Genomic DNA, 14365 nt, shown 5'->3' on the forward strand with positions numbered 1-14365 from the left:
AAGAAAGGAACTCTTGTCGACGGAGACAGGGAACTTTTTTCTATGTTCACTTTCCATCCGTGAGATCTGAGAAAGGCCAGAACGATGTCTGTGTGAGCCTTTGCCTTTGAAAGAGACGACGCTTGTATCAGAATGTCGTCCAAGTAAGGTGCCACTGCAATGCCCCTTGGTCTTAGAACCGCTAGAAGTGACCCGAGTACCTTTGTGAAAATCCTTGGAGCAGTGGCTAGCCCGAAAGGGAGAGCCACAAACTGGTAATGTTTGTCCAGAAAGGCGAACCTTAGGAACTGATGATGATCTTTGTGGATAGGAATATGTAGATACGCATCCTTTAGATCCACGGTAGTCATAAATTGACCCTTCTGGATTGTAGGTAAAATCGTTCGAATAGTTTCCATTTTGAACGATGGCACTCTGAGAAATTTGTTTAGGATTTTTAAATCCAGAGTTGGTCTGAAAGTTCCCTCTTTTTTGGGAACTACAAACAGATTTGAGTAAAATCCCATTCCTTGTTCCACGGTTAGAACTGGGTGTATCACTCCCATTTTTAACAGGTCTTCTACACAATGTAAGAATGCCTGTCTTTATTTGGTTTGAAGATAAGTGAGACATGTGGAACCTTCCCCTTGGGGGTAGTTCCTTGAATTCTAGAAGATAACCCTGAGAAACTATTTCTAGTGCCCAGGGATCCTGAACATCTCTTGCCCAAGCCTGAGCGAAGAGAGAGAGTCTGCCCCCTACTAAATCCGGTCCCGGATCGGGGGCTACTCCTTCATGCTGTTTTGGTAGCAGCAGCAGGCTTCTTGGCCTGCTTACCCTTGCATCGGTTTCCAAGCTGGTTTGGTTTGTGAAGCATTACACTCTTGTCTAGAGGCTGCAGAGTTGGAGGCCGGTCCGTTCCTGAAATTGCGAAAGGAACGAAAAACAATTTATGTAAGAACTTACCTGATAAATTCATTTCTTTCATATTATCAAGAGTCCATGAGCTAGTGACGTATGGGATATACATTCCTACCAGGAGGGGCAAAGTTTCCCAAACCTCAAAATGCCTATAAATACACCCCTCACCACACCCACAAATCAGTTTAACGAATAGCCAAGAAGTGGGGTGATAAGAAAAAAGTGCGAAGCATAAATATAAGGAATTGGAATAATTGTGCTTTATACAAAAAAATAATAAGCACAACAAAAAAAAAGGGTGGGCCTCATGGACTCTTGCTAATATGAAAGAAATGAATTTATCAGGTAAGTTCTTACATAAATTATGTTTTCTTTCATGTAATTAGCAAGAGTCCATGAGCTAGTGACGTATGGGATAATGACTACCCAAGATGTGGATCTTCCACGCAAGAGTCACTAGAGAGGGAGGGATAAGATATAGATAGCCAATTCCGCTGAAAAAAATCCACACCCAAAAATAAAGTTTAAATCTTATAAAGAAAAAAAACTGAAAATATAAGCAGAAGATTCAAACTGAAACAGCTGCCTGAAGTACTTTTCTACCAAAGACAGCTTCAGAAGAAGAAAACACATCAAAATGGTAGAATTTAGTAAAAGTATGCAAAGAAGACCAAGTTGCTGCTTTGCAAATCTGATCAACCGAAGCTTCATTCCTAAACGCCCAGGAAGTAGAAACTGACCTAGTAGAATGAGCTGTAATCCTTTGAGGCGGAGTTTTACCCGACTCGACATAAGCATGATGAATTAAAGATTTCAACCAAGATGCCAAAGAAATGGCAGAGGCATTCTGACCTTTCCTAGAACCGGAAAAGATAACAAATAGACTAGAAGTCTTTCGGAAATTCTTAGTAGCTTCAACATAATATTTCAAAGCTCTAACTACATCCAAAGAATGCAATGATTTCTCCTTAGAATTCTTAGGATTAGGACATAATGAAGGAACCACAATTTCTCTACTAATGTTGTTGGAATTCACAACCTTAGGTAAAAATTTAAAAGAAGTTCGCAACACCGCCTTATCCTGGTGAAAAATCAGAAAAGGAGACTCACAAGAAAGAGCAGATAAATCAGAAACTCTTCTGGCAGAAGAGATGGCCAAAAGGAACAAAACTTTCCAAGAAAGTAATTTAATGTCCAATGAATGCATAGGTTCAAACGGAGGAGCTTGAGGAGCCCTCAGAACCAAATTCAAACTCCAAGGAGGAGAAATTGACTTAATGACAGGTTTTATACGAACCAAAGCTTGTACAAAATAATGAATATCAGGAAGATTAGCAATCTTTCTGTGAAAAAAGAACAGAAAGAGCAGAGATTTGTCCTTTCAAGGAACTTGCAGACAAAACTTTATCCAAACCATCCTGAAGAAACTGTAAAATTCTCGGAATTCTAAAAGAATGCCAGGAAAAATGATGAGAAAGACACCAAGAAATATAAGTCTTCCAGACTCTATAATATATCTTCCTAGATACAGATTTACGAGCCTGTAACATAGTATTAATCACAGAGTCAGAGAAACCTCTTTGACTAAGAATCAAGCGTTCAATCTCCATACCTTTAAATTTAAGGATTTGAAATCCTGATGGAAAAAAGGACCTTGCGACAGAAGGTCTGGCCTTAACGGAAGAGTCCACGGTTGGCAAGAGGCCATCCGGACAAGATCCGCATACCAAAACCTGTGAGGCCATGCTGGAGCTACCAGCAGAACAAACGAGCATTCCTTCAGAATCTTGGAGATTACTCTTGGAAGAAGAACTAGAGGCGGAAAGATATAGGCAGGATGATACTTCCAAGGAAGTGACAATGCATCCACTGCTACCGCTTGAGCATCCCTGGATCTGGACAGATACCTGGGAAGTTTCTTGTTTAGATGAGAGGCCATCAAATCTATTTCTGGAAGTCCCCACATTTGAACAATCTGAAGAAATACCTCTGGGTGAAGAGACCATTCGCCCGGATGTAACGTTTGGCGACTGAGATAATCCGCTTCCCATTTGTCTATACCTGTGATATGAACCGCAGAAACTAGACAGGAGCTGGATTCCGCCCATACCAGAATTCGAGATACTTCTTTCATAGCCAAAGGACTGTGAGTCCCTCCTTGAAGATTGATGTATGCCACAGTTGTGACATTGTCTGTCTGAAAACAAATGAACGATTCTCTCTTTAGAAGAGGCCAAGACTGAAGAGCTCTGAAAATTGCACGGAGTTCCAAAATATTGATCGGTAATCTCAACTCCTGAGATTCCCAAACCCCTTGTGCTGTCAGAGACCCCCACACAGCTCCCCAACCTGCAAGACTTGCATCTGTTGAAATTACAGTCCAGGTCGGAAGAACAAAAGAAGCCCCCTGAACTAAACGATGGTGATCTGTCCACCACGTCAGAGAGTGTCGTACAATCGGTTTTAAAGATATTAATTGAGATATCTTTGTGTAATCCCTGCACCACTGGTTCAGCATACAGAGCTGAAGAGGCCGCATGTGAAAACGAGCAAAGGGGATCGCGTCCGATGCAGCAGTCATAAGACCTAGAATTTCCATGCATAAGGCTACCGAAGGGAATGATTGTGACTGAAGGTTTCGACAAGCTGATATCAATTTTAGACGTCTCTTGTCTGTCAAAGATAGAGTCATGGACACTGAATCTATCTGGAAACCTAAAAAGGTTACCCTTGTCTGAGGAATCAATGAACTTTTTGGTAAATTGATCCTCCAACCATGATGTTGAAGAAACAACACAAGTCGACTCGTATGAGATTCTGCTAAATGTAAAGACTGAGCAAGAACCAAGATATCGTCCAAATAAGGAAATACCACAATACCCTGTTCTCTGATTACAGACAGCAGGGCACCGAGAACCTTCGTAAAAATTCTTGGAGCTGTAGCTAGGCCAAACGGCAGAGCCACAAACTGGTAATGCTTGTCTAGGAAAGAGAATCTCAGAAACTGATAGTGATCTGGATGAATCGGAATATGCAGATATGCATCCTGTAAATCTATTGTAGACATATAATGCCCTTGCTGAACAAAAGGCAGGATAGTCCTTACAGTTACCATTTTGAATGTTGGTATCCTTACATAACTATTCAATATTTTTAGATCCAGAACTGGTCTGAAGGAATTCTCCTTCTTTGGTACAATGAAGAGATTTGAATAAAACCCCAGTCCCTGTTCCAGAACTGGAACTGGCATAATTACTCCAGCCAACTCTAGATCTGAAACACATTTCAGAAATGCTTGAGCCTTCGCTGGGTTTACTGGGACACGGGAAAGAAAAAATCTCTTTGCAGGAGGCCTTATCTTGAAGCCAATTCTGTACCCTTCTGAAACAATGTTCTGAATCCAAAGATTGTGAACGGAATTGATCCAAATTTCTTTGAAAAAACGTAATCTGCCCCCTACCAGATGAGCTGGAATGAGAGCCGCACCTTCATGTGGACTTAGGAGCTGGCTTTGATTTTCTAAAAGGCTTGGATTTATTCCAGACTGGAGATGGTTTCCAAACTGATACCGCTCCTGAGGATGAAGGATCAGGTTTTTGTTCCTTGTTGTGACGAAAGGAACGAAAACGATTATCAGACCTAAATTTACCTTTAGAGTTTTTATCCTGTGGTAAAAAAGTTCCTTTCCCTCCAGTAACAGTTGAGATCATAGAATCCAACTGAGAACCAAACAATTTATTACCCTGGAAAGAAAGGGAAAGCAGAGTTGACTTAGAAGACATATCAGCATTCCAAGTTTTAAGCCATAAAGCTCTTCTAGCTAAAATAGCTAGAGACATATACCTGACATCAACTCTAATGATATCAAAGATGGCATCACAAATAAAATTATTAGCATGTTGAAGAAGAATAATAATGCTATGAGAATTATGATCTGTTACTTGTTGCGCTAAAGATTCTAACCAAAAAGTTGAAGCTGCAGCAACATCCGCTAAAGATATAGCAGGTCTAAGACGATTACCTGAACACAAGTAAGCTCTTCTTAGAAAGGATTCAATTTTCCTATCTAAAGGATCCTTAAAGGAAGTACCATCTGCCGTAGGAATAGTACGCTTAACAAGAGTAGAGACAGCCCCATCAACTTAAGGGATTTTGTCCCAAAACTCTAATCTGTCAGATGGCACAGGATATAATTGCTTAAAACGTTTAGAAGGAGTACATGAATTACCCAAATTATTCCATTCCCTGGAAATTACGGTACTTCAGAAATAGCACTAGGGACAGGAAAAACTTCTGGAATAACTACAGGAGATTTAAAAACCTTATCTAAACGTTTAGATTTAGTATCAAGAGGACCAGAATCCTCAATTTCTAATGCAATTAGGACTTCTTTAAGTAAAGAACGAATAAATTCCATTTTAAATAAATATGAAGATTTATCAGCATCAACCTCTGAGACAGAATCCTCTGAACCAGAAGAACCATTATCAGAATGATGATGTTCATTTAAAAATTCATCTGAAAAATGAGAAGTTTTAAAAGACTTTTTACGTTTACTAGAAGGAGGAATAACAGACATAGCCTTCTTAATGGATTTAGAAACAAAATCTCTTATGTTATCAGGAACACTCTGAGTATTAGATGTTGACGGAACAGCAACAGGTAATGTAACAGTACTAAAGGAAATATTATCTGCATTAACAAGTTTGTCATGACAAACAGTACAAACAACAGCTGGAGGAACAGATACCATAAGTTTACAGCGGATACACTTAGCTTTGGTAGCTCCAGCACCAGGCAGCGATTTTCCAGAAGTATCTTCTGACTCAGTTTCAACGTGGGACATCTTGCAATATGTAATAGAAAAAAACAACATATAAAGCAAAATTGATCAAATTCCTTAAATGACAGTTTCAGGAATGGGAAAAAATGCCAGTGAACAAGCTTCTAGCAATCAGAAACAATAAATAATGAGACTTAAATAATGTGGAGACAATAGTGACGCCCATATTTTTTATCGCCAAAAATGACGCCCACATTATTTGGCGCCTAAATGCTTTTGGCGACAAAAATGACGCCACATCCGGAACGCCGACACTTTTGGCGCAAAGGAACGTCAATAATGACGCAACTTCCGGCGACACGTATGACGGATGAATTTTTCGCCGCTAATCTAGCTAACTGCAAAGCGGCATCTAAAATAAAGGAATTAGCTAACTTAAGTGCATGAATTCTGTCCATAACCTCCTCATACGGAGTCTCTCTACTGAGCGACTTTTCTAGTTCCTCGAACCAGAACCACGCTGCTGTAGTGACAGGAATAATGCACGAAATAGGTTGCAGGAGGTAACCTTGCTGTACAAAAATCTTTTTAAGCAAACCCTCCAATTTTTTATCCATAGGATCTTTAAAAGCACAATTATCCTCGATAGGAATAGTAGTGTGCTTGGCTAGTGTAGAAACTGCCCCCTCGACCTTAGGGACTGTCTGCCATAAGTCCTTTCTGGGGTCGACCATAGGAAATAATTTCTTAAATCTAGGAGGGGGGACAAAAGGTATGCCGGGCTTCTCCCACTCCTTATTCACTATGTCCGCCACCCACTTGGGTATAGGAAAAGCGTCGGGGTGCACTGGAACCTCTAGGAACTTGTCCATCTTGCACAATTTTTCTGTAATGACCAGGTTGTCACAATCATCCAGAGTAGATAGCACCTCCTTAAGCAGTGCACGGATAATGCTCTAATTTAAATGTCACAACATCAGGTTCTGCCTGCTGAGAAATTCTACCTGAATCAGAAATGTCCCCATCTGACAAAACCTCCCTCATGGCCACTTCAGATTGGTGTGAGGGTATGACCGAGCAATTATCATCAGCGCCCTCCGGCTCTACAGTGTTTAAAACAGAGCAATCGTGCTTTCTCTGAAATGCAGGCATTTTGGATAAAATATTTGCTATGGAGTTATCCATTACTGCCGTCAATTGTTGCATAGTAACAAGCATTGGCGCGCTAGAAGTACTAGGGGTCTCCTGCGTGGGCAAAACTGGTGTAGACACAGGAGATGTAGAACTATGTCTACTCCCTTCATCTGATGAATCATCTTGGGCAACTTTACTATCTGTGGCAGTACTGTCCTTACTTTGTTTGGACGCTATGGCACAATTATCACACAATTTTGAAGGGGGAGACACATTGGCTTCCATACATACAGAACATAGTTTATCTGAAGGCACAGACATGTTAAACAGGCTTAAACTTGTCAATAAAGTACAAAAACCGTTTTAAAACAAAACCGTTACTGTCTCTTTAAATTTTAAACAGGGCACACTTTATTACTAAATATGTGAAAAACGTTGAAGGAATTGTTCAAATGTAACCAAATTTTCACCACAGTGTCTTAAAGCATTCAAAGCATTGCACCCCAAATTTCAGAGCTTTAACCCTTAAAGTGTGAATTTCAACATTAAGCTGTATAAAATGCCCAAATAAAGCAATCGATCTAGCCCATAAAAGTGTCTACCAGTTTTATAGCCCATATTAAGCCCTTTATTCTGTCTTGGCTTACCGGTCCCCATGAGGGGAAATGACAGCCTTCCAGCATTACACAGTCTTGTTAGAAATATGGCTAGTCATACCTTAAGCAGAAAAGTCTGCCAACTGTTTCCCCCAACTGAAGTTCTCATCTCAACAGTCCGATGTGGAAACAGCAAACGATTTTAGTTACTGCTGCTAAAATAATCCTCTCACAAACAGAACTCTTTATCTTTTTCTGTTTCAGAGTAAATAGTACATACCAGCACTATTTTAAAATAACAAACTCTTGATAGTAGAATAAAAAACTACAACTAAACACCACATACTCTTCACCATCTCCGTGGAGATGCTGCTTGTTCAGCGGCAAAGAGAATGACTGGGGTGGGCGGAGCCTAGGAGGGACTATATGGACAGCTTTTGCTGTGCTCTTTGCCATTTCCTGTTGGGGAAGAGAATATTTCCACAAGTTATGGATGACGCCGTGGACCGGACACACCAATGTTGGAGAAAGTAAAATGAAACAATCTTACCGGAATCTATGCCATGGAACAGGAACACAGCCCTTCAAGTGTGACAGATAGTAGCGTAGTTTCTGCCATGGACTTGAGAGAAAAAAGCAGGCAGCAAGACTCGTCAACGCTGATTGCTTGTGGAGCTGTTAATGAGTCGGTACAGTTTTGCAGAAAGACTCTCCCTGCATCTACGGACTGACTTTCACCCATGCTCTCACTGAGATGCTGACAGGACAACTTAAAACTCCAATCCCATCCCGAAGGGTACTACCCTCCATAAGAGACTATCAAAATCTTCTGACACTGGGACGAAAGGCAAAGAATGACTGGGGGATGAGGGAAGTGAAAGGGGTATTTAAGCCTTTGACTGGGGTGTCTTTGCCTCCTCCTGGCAGCCAAGTTCTGAATTCCCAGAAGTAATGAATGCAGCTGTGGACTCTTTCCATTTATGAAGACAAAAGGTTTTTTCTCTGGTGCCTTCTAATACAGATATATGTATGTGATTTCTACACTTGTTATTTTGATACATTCATATTATATTGCTGAATAAATTATCTTTCTCCAACATAGGTGTGTCCGGTCCACGGCGTCATCCTTACTTGTGGGATATTCTCCTCCCCAACAGGAAATGGCAAAGAGCCCAGCAAAGCTGGCCATATAGTCCCTCCTAGGCTCCGCCTACCCCAGTCATTCTCTTTGCCGTTGCACAGGCAACATCTCCACGGAGATGGCTAAGAGTTTTTTTGGTGTTTAAATGTAGTTTTATTCTTCAATCAAGAGTTTGTTATTTTAAAATAGTGCTGGTATGTACTATTTACTCTGAAACAGAAAAGAGATGAAGATTTCTGTTTGTAAGAGGAAAATGATTTTAGCAACCGTTACTAAAATCGATGGCTGTTTCCACACAGGACTGTTGAGATGAATTAACTTCAGTTGGGGGAAACAGTGAGCAGACTTTTGCTTCTTGAGGTATGACACATTTCTAACAAGACTTGGTAATGCTGGAAGCTGTCATTTTCCCTATGGGAACCGGTAAGCCATTTTCTTAGTTTAGTATAAGAATAAAGGGCTTCATTAGGCCTTAAAAAACTGGTAGACATTTTTCTGGGCTAAAACGATTACTTTACTAAGCATATTTGGCAGATTATAACTATTAATAGTTATTATAATCTTGGGGATTGTTTTAAAAAAACGGCAGGCACTGTATTGGACACCTTTTTCACTGGGGGCCTTTTCTAGTCATAGGCAGAGCCTCATTTTCGCGCCACTAATGCGCAGTTGTTTTTGGAAAGCAAGGCATGCAGATGCATGTGTGAGGAGCTAAGAACCACTGAAAAAGCTTATAGAAGGCATCATTTGATATCGTATTCCCCTCTGGGCTTGGTTGGGTCTCAGCAAAGCAGATACCTGGGTCTGTATAGGGGTTAAATGTAAAAACGGCTCCGGTTCCGTTATTTTAAGGGTTAAAGCTTTCAAATTTGGTGTGCAATACTTTTAAGGCTTTAAGATACTGTGGTGAAATTTTGGTGAATTTTGAACAATTCCTTCATACTTTTTCACATATTCAGTAATAAAGTGTGTTCAGTTTAAAATTTAAAGTGACAGTAACGGTTTTATTGTAAAACGTTTTTTGTGCTTTGTTGACAAGTTTAAGCCTGTTTAACATGTCTGAACCATCAGATAACGATGTTCTATATGTATGAAAGCCAAGGTTTCTCCCCATTTAAATATATGTGATAATTGTGTCATAGTGTCCAAACAAAGTAGGGACAATAATGCCATAGATAATGATATTGCCCAAGATGATTCCTCAAATGAGGGGAGTAAGCATGGTACTGCATCATCCCCTTCTGTGTCTACACCAGTTTTGCCCACACAAGAGGCCCCTAGTACATCTAGTGCGCCAATACTTATTACCATGCAACAATTAACGGCTGTAATGGATAATTCTATTGCAAACATTTTATCCAAAATGCCTACTTATCAGAGAAAGCGCGATTGCTCTGTTTTAAACACTGAAGAGCAAGAGGACGCTGATGATAACTGTTCTGACATGCCCTCACACCAATCTGAAGGGGCCAGGAGGGAGGTTTTGTCTGAGGGAGAAATTTCAGATTCAGGGAAAATTTCTCAACAAGCTGAACCTGATGTTGTAACATTTAAATTTAAATTAGAACATCTCCACGCACTACTTAAGGAGGTATTATCTACTCTGGATGATTGTGACAATTTGGTCATTCCAAAGAAATTATGTAAGATGGACAAGTTCCTAGAGGTTCCGGTGTCCCCTGATGCTTTTCCTATACCCAAGCGGGTGGCGGACATAGTAAATAAGGAGTGGGAAAGGCCCGGCATACCTTTTGTTCCTCCCCCTATATTTAAGAAATTATTTCCTATAGTCGACCCCAGAAAGGACTTATGGCAGACAGTCCCCAAGGTCGAGGGGGCGGTTTCTACTCTAAACAAACGCACTACTATTCCTATAGAAGATAGTTGTGCTTTCAAGATCCTATGGATAAAAAGTTAGAGGGTTTGCTTAAAAAGATGTTTGTTCAGCAAGGTTGCCTTCTACAACCAATTTCATGCATTGTTCCTGTCACTACAGCTGCGTGTTTCTGGTTCGAAGAACTAGAAAAGTCGCTCAATAAAGAATCTTCGTATGAGGAGGTTATGGACAGAGTTCAAGCACTTAAATTGGCTAACTCTTTTATTTTAGATGCCGCTTTGCAATTAGCTAGATTAGCGGCGAATAATTCAGGGTTTGCTATCGTGGCGCGCAGAGCGCTTTGGCTAAAGTCTTGGTCAGCGGATGTGTCCTCCAAGACCAAATTGCTTAACATCCCTTTCAAGGGTAAAACACTGTTTGGCCCTGACTTGAAAGAGATTATTTCAGACATCACTGGGGGAAAGGGCCACGCCCTTCCTCAGGATAGGTCCTTTAAGGCTAAAAATAAGCCAAATTTTCGTCCCTTTCGCAGAAACGGACCAGCCTCAAATTCTACACCCTCTAAGTAAGAGGGTAATACTTCTCAAACCAAGCCAGCCTGGAGACCGATGCAAGGCTGGAACAAGGGTAAGCAGGCCAAGAAACCTGCCACTGCTACCAAAACAGCATGAAGTGTTGGCCCCCGATCCGGGACCGGATCTGGTGGGGGGCAGACTTTCTCTCTTTGCTCAGGCTTGGGCAAGAGATATTCAGGATCCTTGGGCGCTAGAAATAGTTTCTCAAGGTTATCTCCTGGAATTCAGGGAACTACCCCCAAGGGGAAGGTTCCACAGGTCTCAATTATCTTCGAACCAAATAAAAAGACAGGCATTCTTACATTGTGTAGAAGACCTGTTAAGAATGGGAGTGATTCATCCTGTTCCATTAGGAGAACAAGGGATGGGGTTTTACTCCAACCTGTTCATAGTTCCCAAAAAAGAGGGAACATTCAGACCAATTTTAGATCTCAAGATTCTAAACAAGTTTCTAAGGGTTTCATGGTTCAAAATGGAAACCATTCGAACGATCCTTCCTACCATCCAGGAAGGTCAATTCATGACCACGGTGGATTTAAAGGATGCGTACCTACATATTCCTATCCACAAGGAACATCTTCGGTTCCTAAGGTTCGCCTTTCTGGACAAGCATTACCAGTTTGTGGCACTTCCATTCGGATTAGCCACTGCTCCAAGGATTTTCACAAAGGTACTAGGGTCCCTTCTAGCGGTGCTAAGACCAAGGGGCATTGCAGTAGTACCTTACTTGGACGACATCCTGATTCAAGTGTCGTCTCTGCCAAAAGCAAGGGCTCATACGGACATTGTCCTAGCCTTTCTCAGATCTCACAGGTGGAAAGTGAACATAGAAAAAAGTTCTCTGTCCCCGTCAACAAGAGTTCCCTTCTTGGGAATAATAATAGTTTCCTTAGAAATGAAGATTTTTCTGACAGAGGCCAGAAAATCAAACTTCTAAGCTCTTGTCAGGTACTTCATTCTGTTCTTCTTCCTTCCATAGCGCAGTGTATGGAAGTAATAGGTTTGATGGTTGCGGCAATGGACATAGTTCCTTTTGCACGAATTCATCTAAGACCATTACAACTGTGCATGCTCAGACAGTGGAATGGGGATTATACAGACTTGTCTCCGACGATCCAAGTAGATCAAAGGACCAGAGATTCACTCCGTTGGTGGCTGACCCTGGACAACCTGTCACAGGGAATGAGCTTCCGCAGACCAGAGTGGGTCATTGTCACGACCGACGCCAGTCTGGTGGGCTGGGGCGCGGTCTGGGAACCCCTGAAAGCTCAGGGTCTATGGTCTCGGGAAGACTCTCTTCTCCCGATAAACATTTTGAACTGAGAGCGATATTCAATGCTCTCAAGGCTTGGCCTCGACTAGCAAAGGCCAAATTCATAAGGTGTCAATCAGACAACATGACGACTGTTGCATATATCAACCATCAGGGGGGAACAAGGAGTTCCCTGGTGATGGAGGAGCATCCGGGGGAGTGGGAACTCCATCCGGAAATCTTTGCCCAAATAACTCAATTATGGGGCATTCCAGACATGGATCTGATGGCCTCTAGTCAGAACTTCAAGGTCCCTTGTTACGGGTCCAAATCCAGGGATCCCAAGGCGACTCTAGTGGATACAATAGTAGCACCTTGGATCTTCAACCTAGCTTATGTATTCCCACCGTTTCCTCTCATTCCCAGGCTGGTAGCCAGGATCAATCAGGAGAGGGCTTCGGTGATCTTGATAGTTCCTGCGTGGCCACGCAGGACTTGGTATGCAGACCTGGTGAATATGTCATCGGCTCCACCATGGAAGCTACCTTTGAGACAGGACCTTCTTGTTCAGGGTCCATTCGAACATCCGAATCTGGTTTCCCTCCAACTGACTGCTTGGAGATTGAACGCTTGATTCTATCAAAGCGTGGGTTTTCAGATTCTGTAATAGATACTCTTATTCAGGCTAGAAAGCCTGTAACTAGAAAAATTTACCATAAAATATGGAAAAAATATATCTGTTGGTGTGAATCTAAAGGATTCCCATGGAACAAGATAAAAATTCCTAAGATTCTTTCCTTTCTACAAGAAGGTTTGGAGAAAGGATTATCTGCAAGTTCTCTGAAGGGACAGATCTCTGCTTTATCTGTTTTACTTCACAAAAGGCTGGCAGCTGTGCCAGACGTTTAAGCGTTTGTTCAGGCTCTGGTTAGAATCAAGCCTGTTTACAGACCTTTGACTCCTCCCTGGAGTCTTAATCTAGTTCTTTCAGTTCTTCAAGGGGTTCCGTTTGAACCCTTACATTCCGTAGATATTAAGTTATTATCGTGGAAAGTTTTGTTTTTGGCTGCAATTTCTTCCGCTAGAAGAGTTTCTGAGTTATCTGCTCTGCAGTGTTCTCCGCCCTATCTGGTCCATGCAGATAAGGTGGTTTGCGTACTGAGCCTGGTTTTCTTCCGAAGGTTGTTTCCAACAAAAATATTAACCAGGAGATAGTTGTACCTTCTTTGTGTCCGAATCCAGTTTCAGAGAAGGAACGTTTGTTACACAATTTGGACGTAGTCCGTGCTCTAAAATTCTATTTAGAGGCTACTGAAGATTTCAGACAAACATCTTCTTCGTTTGTTGTTTATTCTGGTAAAAGGAGAGGTAAAAAAGCAACTTCTACCTCTCTTTCCTTTTGGCTTAAAAGCATTATCAGACTGGCTTTTGAGGCTGCCGGACGGCAGCCTCCTGAAAGTATCACAGCTCACTCCACTAGGGCTGTGGCTTCCACATGGGCCTTCAAGAACGAGGCTCCTGTTGACCAGATATGTAAGGCAGCGACTTGGTCTTCACTGCACTCTTTTGCCAAATTTTACAACTTTTATACTTTTGCTTCTTCGGAGGCTATTTTTGGGAGAAAGGTTTTGCAAGCCGTGGTGCCTTCCGTTTAGGTGACCTGATTTGCTCCCTCCCTTCATCCGTGTCCTAAAGCTTTGGTATTGGTTCCCACAAGTAAGGATGACGCCGTGGACCGGACACACCTATGTTGGAGAAAACAGAATTTATGCTTACCTGATAAATTACTTTCTCCAACGGTGTGTCCGGTCCACGGCCCGCCCTGGTTTTTTAATCAGGTCTGATGAATTATTTTCTCTAACTACAGTCACCACGTTACCATATGGTTTCTCCTATATATATTTCCTCCTGTCCATCGGTCGAATGACTGGGGTAGGCGGAGCCTAGGAGGGACTATATGGCCAGCTTTGCTGGGCTCTTTGCCATTTCCTGTTGGGGAGGAGAATATCCCACAAGTAAGGATGACGCCGTGGACCGGACACACCGTTGGAGAAAGTAATTTATCAGGTAAGCATAAATTCTGTTTTTAAATTTAATCCTTCAGTACTCTATTGCTCGTTTGAGCGCTTCTTATCATAGATTTTTTA

The 14365-nt window shown here is 41.7% G+C and overlaps 1 protein-coding gene across 1 annotated transcript in view; it reads right to left on the reverse strand.

Annotated features, from left to right (window-relative positions):
* The window catches only part of LNPK (lunapark, ER junction formation factor), a 587422-nt gene that overhangs the window by 184979 nt on the left and 388078 nt on the right, over nt 1-14365 (reverse strand). The window lies entirely within an intron of this gene.

This window comes from Bombina bombina, chromosome 1 (genome assembly GCF_027579735.1).
Source record: "Bombina bombina isolate aBomBom1 chromosome 1, aBomBom1.pri, whole genome shotgun sequence".
Taxonomy (NCBI): Eukaryota; Metazoa; Chordata; class Amphibia; order Anura; family Bombinatoridae; genus Bombina; species Bombina bombina.